At 36.5% G+C, this 14,604-nt stretch overlaps 1 long non-coding RNA gene across 1 annotated transcript in view; it reads left to right on the top strand.

Annotated features, from left to right (window-relative positions):
* LOC132656649 (uncharacterized) overlaps positions 1 to 11,886 on the top strand; it is a 104,713-nt gene extending 92,827 nt beyond the window's left edge. The window contains exon 3 of the long non-coding RNA XR_009594369.1: positions 10,956 to 11,886. This is a non-coding gene — a long non-coding RNA (uncharacterized LOC132656649). The remainder of the gene's footprint in view (positions 1 to 10,955) is intronic.
* Positions 11,887 to 14,604: the final 2,718 nt, after the last annotated feature.

Below are 14,604 nucleotides of genomic sequence, written 5' to 3'. Positions count from 1 at the left end.
TATTTTTAAAATATTTCTATGTCCTAATACCATTCAGTTGAGTACTCAAGCTACAATTTAGGTGGCCAAAATCATATATTAAATTTTGCCATCTGCACTGCATTTACACAATGTATTTGATAAAGATGTTCATGCCTGAGTATTTGGTTGGGTGCCAACATATCGAATGAATTGTACTGTTTGTACTAGTAGTCAAAATCTTTCACATTTTTTTTTCAAATGTTGATCTCAAGTCTTTGATATTACATTTTATTACACTATCAATATAATTCATGTTTTGCTTCAAAGTTAGTCCAGCCCTGAAAATATTCCACTTGCCCTCTCCCTCCCAGGCCTCCTGTTGGACTATTTTAAACTTCTAAGTCTCTTTAACAAAGTTAAAACTTTAAAGCAGTCTGACTGGCTCTGAGGTCATGCTGAGAGTAGAGAAGGAATACATCACTTGCTTTAAAATCTGGCCTCTTGAGGAGCATGCTTGGGAATGTTTAAAAGAAACTTCGGCTCCTCTATTCTCAGACTGACACCATATTTCATTTCGGAGAAGTCCAGCCATTTCATGAAAGACAAGACTCCTTTGGTGCACTCTGAGCATGCTCCCTCAGCAGCTGGAGCACTTATACCTTTGAACTACAGATTATCTCCACCTCCAGAGAGCCCAAGTAACTCTTGTCATAAAATCTTCCTTCAGAAAGTGATACTCTTTAAGAAATCATGGTTGGAACCAAAATACATGCTATATGCATGAAAAAGTGCTAAAAGTATTATTAAGAAATGTTTCAAAATTCAATTTTATTCCCAGTGAGTACGTGTTACAATATTATAATACTTCCTTATAAAGTGGATTAGTTGCTTTCTGCATAGTTTATAAAGTATGTGTGCTTACTTTTCCTTTTCTTTCAGAACAAACTTTCAACCTAGGGCCTCATGCATAGTGACATCACTCATGTTAGACAAGCATTCCTCTATTGAGCTGTTTCCCAGTGTGCTCTAAAGTTTTTATTTTGACGAAGAATTCTTCTGTGTTGTTGATGCTGTCTTACCAGAACACTGCCTAGAACTTCCTTTCCTGAAGCCACAGCATCTACAGTAGCTAGGGTAATCTGCCTGCAGCTAGGTTGGTTTTAAATACTCCCTTTCTATATAGACTCAGAACTTGTACTTAGCAGTATTCATGAATAATATATGTATCCATGTACAGAACACAATTTGGGGATTTCGTGAGGTGTAATATGTGTTTATATTGAAAATAGATTCTCTCATGCAATTCATCACTAGCAGTTTCCCTGCCTTCAATTTCTCCCAGCTCTTCACTACCAACTGTCCTCTTCCTCAGATATACTTGGCCTCCATTTTTTTTTTTTTTCAGAAAGGAGCAGGCCTTAAATACATAACAGAACAACATACAATCGGACAAGGAAAAAGCTCTCATATGAAGACAAACCAACCCAATAGGAGGAAGAGTCCTAAGAGCTAAGAAAAGAGTTACAGATACACCCACTCTAACTCAGGAGTGCTACAAAATCATCAGAACAAGACATAAAACATAAGCAGAGGACCTGATGCAGATTCTTGTAGGCCCTAAGACTGCCATTTTAGTCCCTGTGATCACATATGAACCCTGTTTAATTGATGAGTTGGGCCATGTGCTGCTTGTGTTCTCCATCCACTCTGACTCTCACCATTTTTCCTTCCCTCTTCTGAAGGGTTTCCCAAGTTCAAGAAGAAGAATCTGCTGAAGATTTAGATTCTCTCTACACATAATGTCTGGCTGTGGGTGTCTGCACCCATGTGGTGCAGGAGGAAGCCACCTTGAATATGACTGGCAACTGGACAAGACACTGATCTATTAATATCATTAGGAATCATTTCACTGTTTTTCTTTCTTTCTTTCTTTCTTTCTTTCTTTCTTTCTTTCTTTCTTTCTTTCTTTCTTTCTTTTATCAGTTGTGTTTGATCATTCCCTAGGCTGTAGGCTGTCCAGTCTGACTTCTAACCATTCAGACAGTGGAGGGCGTGGGCTTCATCTTGTGGTGTGGGCATCAAGACGAACTAGGCATTGGTTGGCCACTCCCACGAGATATGTGCCACCATTGTCCCAGAATATGGTAAGACAGATTGTAGGGCAAAGGTTTTCTGGCTGGGTTGGTGCCTAGGTTTCCCTTTCAGTTGCCGACAGAGTACCTTCCATCATGGATGAGAAGTACTTTATCCAGCGTCAAAACCTCTTTGCTTTTATTGTACTCCATTGCAACATTCTATTGTTTTTCAGTAAAATGTCTGTGAAAACTGATGGTACAAGTACTAATGTTTTTATCATGATATATTTCTGAGAAAATACTCAAGTAGAAGAGATTATGCTTGAAAAGTCTATGTAATTAATAGAACCCTGTAAAAGCACATTCACTTCATTTCTGTTGCTATTTTGAAGGGAGAAGTGACAATAGTGGTAGAGAATGATTACATATCATTCATTTATTGAAAAGGTCACAAGCCATATAAACTTGAGCATTTTACCTTGTGAACTTCAGGAAACCAATAATGTAAAATTTATTACCATCAGTAGGTTACTCTGAGAAGAAAATACAGACAACTAAGTGTCCTACAGGTACATGATCATCTCATGTATGTTATATAGTAGTTTTCATTTGCTTATTAATCTAGAAATATTTTTGTCTAATTTTGGAATATTTTCAAATGTAATGCATTTCCGTTAATGTTTAAGGTACTAGAATTACATAAAATTCTCATACCAAATACTTTCACAGGTATTATCGTTATATATCAACACAAAATTTATTGATTGGGTATCAGCTATATTTCTTATGCTTTTGGTAAAAATCCTGAAAATATCCATAAAAACTGATTATAATATTCTTTTAATTGCTGAGATATTCATGAATTTAATAGCAAAGATACTAAACAAAAATATGAAATTTATGTATTTTACAACTTTTGTGCATATACGAGTAACAACATTTTATGTCTTAATAATAGAACTATTGCAGATATACTGATATGTTTTATACAACAGAAATAATAATTTAATGCTTTATAAGGTAGAGATTAAAATGTCAGATATTTGGAACATTTATTTAATAATACTCAAGTTTGTTAAAGGGTATTACATTATGCCAATCATTCTTTTATCAATTTACTGAGGCTTTAAAAATGACTAATCAATTACAATACAATTAATTACAATAAAATTAATATGTTAATATAGAAAAATGTACTGAATTTTAAGAAAGAAAACAACAAGCAACACAAACATACAAGAACAGGATTGAATTAAGTTTGCCAGTCATTTTTAAAGAGATATAAAATTTAAGGTCACAAAATAAAACAATAAGCAAACAGTTTAAAATAGAGTTAAATTTTAAAAAGTGAGTTCAATTGATCTTGTCCCAAGTCAGAAAGTGACCTTGGAACAACTGAACTCCTCTTTTTGTCTAGACAGAGAAAAGAAGCTCTCGAAATGCTTAGAGAAGGCTGCAATAGAGACAGTTTGGGAACTTGAGCTATAATCACTACTTACTCCATTGTACTCATCTCACCTAACAGCCTTTTATTTCCAAACCATTTCACATCTTGCAGAGTCGATTTTAAGCTCATATCATTAAGATATTCACATTATTATTAGCATAAACGTGATAAATCCTCAATAGATCCATGCTTTTAGAATAATTACAAATACCAATATTAACAGTTACCCATGTGGAAATATTTTTCTTCAGTGATAAAAATCACCCAAACACCCAACAGTCAATGAGATTACTCATCGGAATGTGTTCCTGAGAAAATAATATGTATCTGCCATAATTTCCTTTTAGAATGAGCTTCAGTGTTAAGGATGAAGTAAAGGATAGTAAATGAATAGTTTGGCTTAGGAAGAGAGATGGGACAGGTCAGTGATAAGGCAAAGTACAAGAGACTGAAACACAGATTTTTGTTTTTGTTTTTGTTTTTTTTTGAACGTAATTAAAATTTCTGCAACTTCAGTTTTCTAGAGTTGAGATAATAGAGGATCTCCAATGTTTTTCCAAGCAGTAAATTCAATGATTGTCTCTAATTCCAAAGGGTTATATTATGGAATGTTTTTGTTTATTTCCATAATGGAAACAACAACAACAAAAACAGATATAAATTGTCATTAGCTAAAGATCTGACAATATATCATGTTCTTTCTGCAAGCCAGTATTGTGTTATTATTTGTGTAAAGAAATATTTTAAAAGTTCATCTGCTTGCTGTTATTTAACTTGTTATTTTGAAACTGAGCACTTGTAAAAGCAGCTGAGTTAATGATGCAACCATGTTTATGACACTTTATGGATGTCACCTCTCTCACATTCCTGAAAGACATAAACTGACAGCAAAATCACTGATTCTCTGGCTCTTAACATTCTTTCCATGCTCTCTTCCACAATAATCTTTGAGCCTTTGATGCTGGAATTGTGTGATATATATCAGTTAGGACTGGACTCCAAAGTTCTGTATCTTCAATTTTTGTGTTTTTATATGATGGTCTCTATCTGTTGCAAATAAAAGTGGGTTTTCTTGTTGTTTTGCTTTGTTTTAAAGAAGATGGATAACTATGCTTATCTATGGGTATAAAGATATTTATATAAAAGATATTTAGTATGTACTTTGGAATAACTATGGGAGAAGGGGCATAAAAGTATAATAAAACCTTCTATTTGGTATGCTGTAAACAGGAATCTATACACCCTTATTTTAGGAAGAAAATGGAAGTTGAAACCTCATAGGACTTATGATTGTGTCATTTTTAAACTAGTGGAAAGATTATTCTTTTTCATTGTTCTGATTATTTTATTTCAACTTAATAGTTCTTTTGAGTTTTAATATAAATTGTCCTCTTCTAAAATGTAGCCATCCTTATTTGCTAAACACTATTTGTTCTCAAGAATTCGATCACACTTTCATTACTTGACAATCCTACATTTTGAGGTGTCTTTCATTATTATTTTACAACACGTGAACAAAAGTGTAAAATCCATATAGTGGAGACACATGTTCAAGTGTGAAACCATTGGAAATGTGGGGGCACTGTGACTAGTATACCTACCTACACTGAATGACTGATATTGTGAATGTACTTTATTAGTTAAATACATCTAATTGCATGTATTTTGTCAATGAGATTATGGAGAAAAGGTTATTCACTATCCAGATCAATCCTACTTTGGACCAGTTGTTTCAGTCTTGCCTAAAATATCCAAGCTATGTCATCATTTCAATTTGGAATTAAAAAAAAAAAAAACATATCCTCATGTTTATTATTCTTGATGAGAATTATACTTCCTCACAATACTAAATTGCACTGCTTCAGAGACAGAGTTGTCTAATGTTCTGGAAACCACAGGACAATCAATAGAAAACCACTCTGAGTGTCTCACTGGCTATTTGCCAGTCCCAGAGAGGGAAGAAAAGTAAGTGGTTTGCAGAGTGATATCAGTTTCCTCTCCTCAGAAACATGAGAAGCTCTCCTCAGATCATCATTGAAAAAAGACTCAGACATCTCATAATCTAACTTCATAATGTGCTCTCTCCTGAGGCATGGAAGAACTTTACCAAACAAACATTTGTAAAAGAGATTTAATGATAAATTTTAAAAGGCAAACCAGAAATATAATAATTTCTGATATGAATAATGGAACTTTAAATAAGTAATGTAATTGTGAATAATTTTTAATAGAAGATGACTCCAGTACAGTAATTATGTGAGTTTAGACAATACACAATTTGAAGAAAAATAATATATTTTTCTTAAGAAATCAGTGAGTGAAGAGTGCTGAGAATATGGGAAATGATTGTCACTTCACAATTGTTCCCCAACAGTGAAAATTGGGGCGATGTACAAATTTTCTCTGTTTGGACTAAGGCTTATGGGTCTTCTCTGACATAGGGTACAGAGGAGCATATACATGCCAGAAAAAAAAAAGATTCCATCTTTCCCTTTGTTATTTAATTAAAAAGTATCAAAACATCTTAAAGCTAAGAAAGACATATTATTTTATTAGTATACCTGATAGGTATCAATTTTTTTACCCTTTAGGGAACACAAAGAAAGCAGTTCTACTTTATTTAGAAACCGAAACGTATTTGTTTATTTAATTTTTTTATGGGTATGTATGTGTGCTGTAAGAGTGTACATCTTGCTTGTGTTGTTTTTACCGATTTCAGTCTTTGCACGTGCTTGTAGAGGGCAGAAGTCCAGGAAAAGTGTCTTTTCCAATGGGTTTTCACTTTTGTTTTTTAATAAGTTAAATTTACTTTTTTTTTATACTCTATTCACTTTACATCCTAATTATAGACTTCTCCCTTGCCTCCTCCCAGTCACTCCCTTCCTCTTTCACATCTATCCCCTCTCCTGGTCCTTAGAAAGGGGGGCCCTCCCCCCACCATCTGACCCCAAGCTATCAAATCCCAATTGGACTGCCTGCATCCTCTTCCTCCAAAGCAACCCACCAGGGGAAAGTGATCAAAGAGCATTCAAGAGAGTCTATGTCAGAGATAGTGCCTGCAACTCTTACTACGGAAGCAGCACTGAGCGGCCATGAGCTACATCTGATTAGGGGATATATAACCTCTCCGTGTGTGCATGGTCTTTGGTTGGTTCATCAGCTTCTCCAGGACCCCTGGGACCAGATTTGTTGGCTCCATTGGTTTTCTTATAGAGTACCTGTCCCTTTTGGGTCCTTCAATGCCCTACTCTTTCTTTTGACTTCCAGAGCTCTGCCCAAAGTTTGACTGTAAGTCTAAGCATCTTCTTTGACCACCTAAAGGTCGATTAAGAAGGTGACACCAATAGATCAGGCTCTAAGATCAACAATTAATATATTGGACCTCATGAAACTGAAAAAAAAAATTCTGAAAAGCAAAAGACACTGTCAAAAGATCAAAATGAGACCCTACAGACTGAGAAAAGATTTTCATCAACCCTACATCTGACAGAGGGCAAATATCCAAAATATATAAAGAACACAAGAAATTAAACACCAACAAACCAAATAATCCATTTAAAAATGGGGTACATAACTAAACAAAGAATTCTCAACAGAGGAATATGAAATGGTGGAGAAACATTTAAAGAAATGATCAAAGTCCTTCTCATCTGGAAAATGCAACCCAAAATGACCCTGAGATTACACCTTAAACCCATCAGAATGGCCAAGATCAAAAATACAAGTGACAATACATGCTGGAAAGTATGTGGAGAAAGGGGAACCCTCCTCAATTGCTGGTGGTAATATAAAGTTGTACAAGCCCTTTGGAAATCAATCTGGTGCTTACTCAGACAATTAGGAATGGTGTTTTCTCAAGATCCAGCTATACCACTCTTAGGCATATATCTAAAATATGCTTAAGTACACAACAAGGACATTTGCTTAACCATGTTTGTAGCAGCTTTATTCATAATAACCAGAAGCTGCAAACAACCCAGATGTCCATCAACAGAAGAATGGATACAGAAATTGTTGTACTTTTACACAATGGAATACTACTCAGCAATTAAAAAACAAGGAAATCATGAAAACTGCAGGCAAATGGATGGAAGTAAAAAAGATCATCCTAAGTGAGGTATCGCAGAAGCAGAAAGACATCCTTGGTATACATTCAAGTGGTGAATATTAGCCATATAATATAGGATAATCACACTACATTCCACAGACCTAATGAAGCTAAATAACAAGGAAGACCCTAGGGAAGATGCTTAATTCTCATTTAGAAAGGAAAATAGAATAGAAACTGAAAGCAGTTAAGATAGGGAACAAGATGGCAACCTTCAATAGATATCCGTTGAAAGACTTCACTTTAGTCTTTTTTTTTTTTTTTTTTTTTTTTTTTAATTAGATCCCCTCTTGGAACTTGGAATTCAGTGGATCAACTAGACTAGCAAGGAAACAGTAGTGAGTTTTCTTTCTTCTTTCTTTTCTTTTCTTCTTTTTTTTTCTTTTGTTGTTGTTGTTGTTTTTCCCTTCCAGAGCAAGGATTACAGGTGCATGCTGCTGTATCCAGCTTTTTAATGGAAGTGTTAGGAATCCAATCTCAGATGTTCATGCTTGCACGTGAAACACATTACAACTAATGCCATTTTCCCAAACTGAAATTTTCTACATTCTGAAGTTACTCTCAGTCTTTTGCTAAAAATTTATGTTACACAGCCTTATTTGTATTAGCCAGAAGCTGGAAACAGCCCACATGCCTCTCAGTGGAGGAATGGATGCACAGATTGTGGTATATCTACAAATGGAATATTATTCAGCAATTAAAAACAAAACAAACAAACAAAAAAAAGAACAAGGAAATCATGAAATTTGCAGGTAAATGGTGGGATCTGGAAAAGATCATCCTGAATGAGCTATCCCAGAAGCAGAAAGAAACACACAGTATGCACTCACTCATATAGATATATAATATAGGATAAACCTACTAAAATCTGTTCACCTAAAGAAACTAATCAAGAGGGAGGACTCTTGCTAAAATGCTCAATTCCTATCCAGAAATGCAAAGAGGATGGACATCAGACGAAGGAGAAAAGAGGGAACAAGTCAGGAGCCCGACACAGAGGACCTCTGAAGAACTCTGCCCTGCAGATTATCAATGCAGATGCTGAGATTTATGGGCAACCTTTGGGCAGAGTGCAGGGAATCTTAGGAAAGAAGTGGGAAACAGTAACATCTGGGGAGGACAGGAACTCCACAAGGAGAGCAACAGAACCAAAAAATCTGAGCACAGGGATCTTTCCTGAGACTGATACTCCAACCAAGGACTATGCATGGAGATAACCTAAGACCCCTGCACAGATGTAGCCCATGGCAGTTCAGTATCAAAGTGGATTCCATTGTAATTGGAACAGGGACTGTCTCTGACATTAACTGATTGGCCTGTTCAATTACCTCCCCCTGAGGGGGAAGCAGCATTACTAGTCCACAAAAGAAGACAAGGGAGCCACTCCTGATGAGACCTAATTGACTAGGATCAGAAGGAAGGAAAAGAAGACCTCCCCTATCAGTGGACTTGGGGAGGGGCATGCATGCAGAGGGTGGAGGAAGGGAAGGATTGGGACTGGATGAGGGAGGGAACCACAGGGGGGATACAAAGTGAATAACGTGTAATTAATAAAGAATTAAAATTTTTTTTCTTGAGGTTCGTCTAATAAAATGATATGTAAAATTTCTATAAAGAAAAAAATATGCTATAAACATTTCATTAATTTATAGATTTTACGACCCTTTATATGTCTATGTATGAAATAAAATATAAGAATAGAAAGAAGTTATAATCGAAAGTAGTAGTAAAAATCTTTGATGAGTTCCAAGAATAACTTCACCTAAAAACCCCCTCCTGCAATGATCAACAACCAAGTATTTAATATTCACTTGATATCTATTTTTTTCTTATGTCATATGGTAGTATAAAGACTGGCCATAATGAAATATATATTGACTTTTGCTATTAGAACATTATTTGGGATCTTACAGAAAATCTAAACAGTAAGGAAAACAAACTATCTCTGCACGAATGTATGTAAATGGCTGGTTATTATTTCTCATATTTCCTAAAGACATTGATTCTTAGTGGGTTCTCTCCATAAAAAGAGTTTTAATTGATGTTTATAAATTATTTATGTGAATACAGACAGGCCACTGATAATAATGTAATCATAATGTAAACTGAGTTCTAACAGTGTTTTAAACAACAACACTGTTGTTGCTTTGGTTTCTTTATTGTTTTTATTTACTTTATACTTTCTTTTAAACTTTAAAGAAGAACCTTAGTTAAAGACAGCAAACATACATAACTGAATTCCTCCATACATTATTCGAAACATTAAAATAAGTCTAAGTAACTGGATACAGAATTATCACGACCACAAAAAATAATGGTAGTGAAGACCAGTTCTACTGAAATAGTTTCTGAAACACAAAAACTAGAGAGTTTCCCTGGGTTCCATCTGCAGCACTTTTTTGTTTTACGACTTTCTTTGCAGTGCTTTCCACTTTTTTTTTTTTTTTTTTTTTTTTTTTTTTCAATGCAGTTTATTAGGAACCTTGAACAATCATCTGACCCTGGGGAAAGCCAGCCCACAGCTTAAATAGCCTCTGGGTAGCCAACCCCAGCATGCCACGTGGGCAATGCAGATAGGTCCACATACATGGAAGCAAGCCAGATCCTCAGCCTTAGCCAAATGTGGAGTTGTTTGTGACAGAGAGCACTCGCCATCAGGAAGGTGGAAGGCGGAAACCAGCTCCATCTTTAAGGCACGGCATTACGCAGCTCTCTACAGTTCCCCCTTTTTGTTTTAGACGCATCAGGCAAGAGTAGAGGTCTGATCTCTGATATTAGAAATAAATTGGGACTTTGTACTGATGTTCATTTAGGTGTCATCCACCCAAAGATTATCAGACCCGTCTGATACCTTTTTCTCAGAGGCGGGACCTGGGGCATCAACCCGCATGCAATCAGACTTGCTCTTCTCTGGGTCGAAAGCGGCTGACCCTGAGTGCAGTGCTTAGCCTCGCATCCTGAGCATAACATTAAAAAGCTTTCCACTTTTATAAGTTGTTACCGGGAGCTTAATAATTTGTTTTTCTCTGTCTGTAGTATGTCTCTGTTCATATACTTGTGTTTATAGTTTTACTTTATTTTAGTAAACAGATTTAACAGTTTGGTTAACAGGACAGAAAAATCCCATTCAGCAATACTCATCTTTCTGTAGTTGGTATTTCTAGTTGGCATGTTCTCAAATGTTCTCCATCCAAACTTAATATATAATTGTAAGAGTTCATAGGAACATTGAAAATAATCCTAAACCAATATATTTATAATATATTATGCTTTTTCAAGAAATAAAGAGAACATGGATTTTAGTCCATGTTAAATTTGTGATTTATTCATCCATATTTAAATGTATGTGTTTGTTTATGTACAGGTTCCTAAGGAGTACTGGATGGGTTACAGGTGTTTGATGAGCCACCTGTTGTTTCTGCTGCGAATTGTTTGTGCTGAAGTGTTTCTCCATCTCCAAACACCACATTTTTATGAATAGTCTCAACCCAACTCTTATTAACTGCTGTTTCTCAAAAACAGTGATTGTCACTTTGGGACAGTGTTCTTCATTAGGATGTTTGTGCCAAGTTCAAAGGAAGTATAGTTTTCCTTCCATGACACAGAAAGGAGTTGTGGACATTTTGAGATAGATGCCAAGACTATTGCTGATTAAAAAACAAAAACAAAAACAAAAAACCCATCAAGATGGGCACTAGTTACCTACAAGTATTTGTAAAACAAAATGCCACTAGTGAGACTCTTACAACATATCAGTAGAAAAAAGGCTTTATTAGCTATGAACATAGAATGACTCTCTGAAAACTTACACTGATAGTTTAGAACTCTTCCAAGTTAATTACTTGACAAAAACAAAACATCACCACCATTTAGACACTATAACAAGACCCAGAGCCTCCACAACATAGCATCCAAATGGCTGGGATACAATTCAAAATTAATTGATCTAAGAACAATTGAGGGGGAGAATTTTAACCTGTTCTCAAGAGAACTGAGTCCTGAGAAGAAGCAGACAGACATTAGAATCGTCAAACAAGGACCTCACAGAGCCATGACATCAGTACTCAGCTGGCTCAGTGTAAACCTGTTCAAAGCAGAAGAAAATATCAGATACAGCAAGAGAAATAAAAACTAAAATTAACCAAAAAGAAAAAAAAAGAAGAAATCTGATAACTGTGTAAAATAACGAAATACTTCGTGATGTTTAGTCCTATGAAAATTGAATTCATGTCTATAAGTCCCTCAACAAAGTGAGTCCATTGAGTTTTAACTTTAATCTCTAACCTTGAACTTGACCCTCATCGATCTTCCTTTTCATTAAATGTGTTGACAGTTCTCTCATACATACATGTGTCGCATGCATTCTGTTTACCCTTGTTTCTCACCTTTAGTGATTGCCTTCCCACACCACAGTCTTCTCTACAAATTCTCTCTCCCCATACATTTTGTGTATGTGACACACTTAGTTAAACAAGTCCATCTCTTTGGCTTGATACTGTTCAAGCCAAATACCCTGACCTCACAAGTATGTACAAAATTGTAAACACCATCTCCCTATACTCTACAATCTTTCTGTTGACAATATTTCAGGAGGGAGGAAAAGTGTCCTGTGTGCCTCTGCCCTGTAAATGACTGAAGGCCCACAGGGTAACTCTGTCTTGTATGGACCCAGTGCAGACAACAGCAACAGCTCCAGGTTTATGAGTACAATTGCTATGTCATGTCTAGTTGGCATTTTTCAGTCATCCCTTTCTTGTCCCAGCTCATAATTCTTTCTGTGCCTCCTTGTGCAATGCTACCAGAGCCTTCCAGAGGGCACTATAGTCTTATTTAGGACTACACTCTGGTTTTCTGATTAAGAGTGGGAGTAGCATTTGCCTATTGAGATAAATGCTAGGGTAACAAGTAGCTTGACTCTATGTAAATTCAGGTAAACAATAACAGTTTCTTCCTAGGGCCTGTGATCTCCCCGGGCATATGGTTTGGATGAAGATTACAATACCAGGCATGGACTCTGTTCTGTGGAGTTTGCCTCAATCTAATCCAAAAGCAGTTGATTACCTCCATAGCAAATGGGCATATCTTACTTGGCAGGTTGGTGCTGGACTTCATAAAACTCACAGCAGAGCAAGACTGTTGATTCTTTTTTCTCCCCCTATCACTGGCAAAATGAAAGAGAGGCATCAAGAGGAAATTTCCTCACTTACTTTCATCTTAATTTCGGTATATCATGCAACCTACGTGACTGGTATTTTCTGTAATAATGTTTTATCACTTAGTTCAGCAAAATTCCCTACTATTTGTGAGGATACTTTGGACTCGTGGATAAACAGTCCCTATACAGGTCACCTACACCTAAGTATTGAATTTTGCTTTATAATATACTATTTTTAGTAACAACAGTATCTATCCTTAAAAAGGGGGCCTAGGAACCTGCCACAGAGGGCCTCTGAAAGGCTCTGCCCTGCAGACTATCAAAGCAGACGCTGAGACTTTATGGCCAACTGTTGGGCAGGGTGCATGGAATCTTATGTAAGAAGTTGGAAATAATAGGTTATGGAGAGGACAGGAACCCCACAAGGAGAGCAACAGAACTAGAAGATTTGAACACAGGGCTCTTCTCAGAGACCCATACTCCAACCAAGTACCAGGCATGGAGATAACCTAGAACCCCTGCACAGATGTAGCCCATGGCAGTTTAGTGTCTAAGTGGGTTACATAGTAATGGGAAGAGGGACTGCCTCTGACGTAATCTGATATGCCTGCTCTTTGATCACCTCCCCATAAGGGGGTAGCAGTCTTACCAGGCCACAGAAGATGACAATGCAGCCACTCCTGATGTGATCTGATAGACTAAGATCAGAAGGAAGGAGAGGAGGACCTCCCCTATCAGTGGACTTGGGGAGGGACCATGCATGAAGAAGGGGGAGGGTGGGATTGGGAGGGGAGGAGGGAGGGGCTTATGGGGGGATACAAAGTGAATAAGGTGTAAAAAAATAATAATAAAAAATAAAAAATAAAATAAAAAGGGGGCATCTTTTTAGAGCTCTTTTGATTGTACGTATTTTTTTTTTTCAAGATAAGTTTTCTCTGTGTAGCTTTGGCTGCCCTGTAACTCACTGTGTAGACAGGGCTGCCCTTGAACTCACAAAAAAAAAAATAAATAAATAAAAAAAACCTGCCTCCCAAGTGCTGGGATTTAAGGCATGCACCGCCATGGCCCAGCTGTACCTTTTAATCTTGTTATAAGGTAATAGGTACTTTTGGCTTTTATGTGCACTTTAGTTTGGCTAACTCTCTCTCTCTCTCTCCCCCCTCACTTCCTAATCCTTCTACTCCCCTCCCTTCTTGATTAAATCTCTCTATCTCTAGTATTCACCCCTGTGATTTGATTTTACCCCTGTCCTATTCCTCCTTTAAGCCTTATAGTGGGAAGTAAGAAGAGACTGGGACAACACAGTAGCCCACAAGCCTAATGACCTAAGAACAGGAGAACTTCCTCTCAGAGGATGCAGCTGGTCCTCATACCTTAGAATTATTATCTCAATGCTTATTTATTTAGGGGACACTCAACAGCCAACTGCAATGTACTTTCATGTCTTCCCTAGTCATTTTGGACTTCTGAATGAAATTTGTACTGTTATAGTTTTCTCTTATAATCAGTGAAATTAAATAAAAATTACACTGTCAACTCCCACAGATGATAATCCTTACAGATTTCTTTTGCCATTGCTTCTGTAGTTTTTCTTCCTGAGGCTTACCTATATATAGAAGGATCAATTACAGAGAAAAAAACCGGAATGACAGTATAAGTCTTCTGTGGCTTGATTATATCTAAGGTCTCCTAGTTAAGCTAGTGAGAAACTGCCTACAGGCCTTGCTCATTGCTGTCATGGGCAACACTGATAGAGATAGAGGGAGAATAAGAGAAAAAGGAGTGATGTTATTTGTGTTTAATCACTTATTCTGTATCTTTACAAAATAGCAGGCCCTGGATCATGTTTAGGAGGATC

This window comes from Meriones unguiculatus, chromosome 9 (genome assembly GCF_030254825.1).
Source record: "Meriones unguiculatus strain TT.TT164.6M chromosome 9, Bangor_MerUng_6.1, whole genome shotgun sequence".
Taxonomy (NCBI): domain Eukaryota; kingdom Metazoa; phylum Chordata; class Mammalia; order Rodentia; family Muridae; genus Meriones; species Meriones unguiculatus.
The sequence above is the reverse complement of the archived record's forward strand: the minus strand, read 5'-3'. Positions and strand labels throughout refer to the sequence as shown.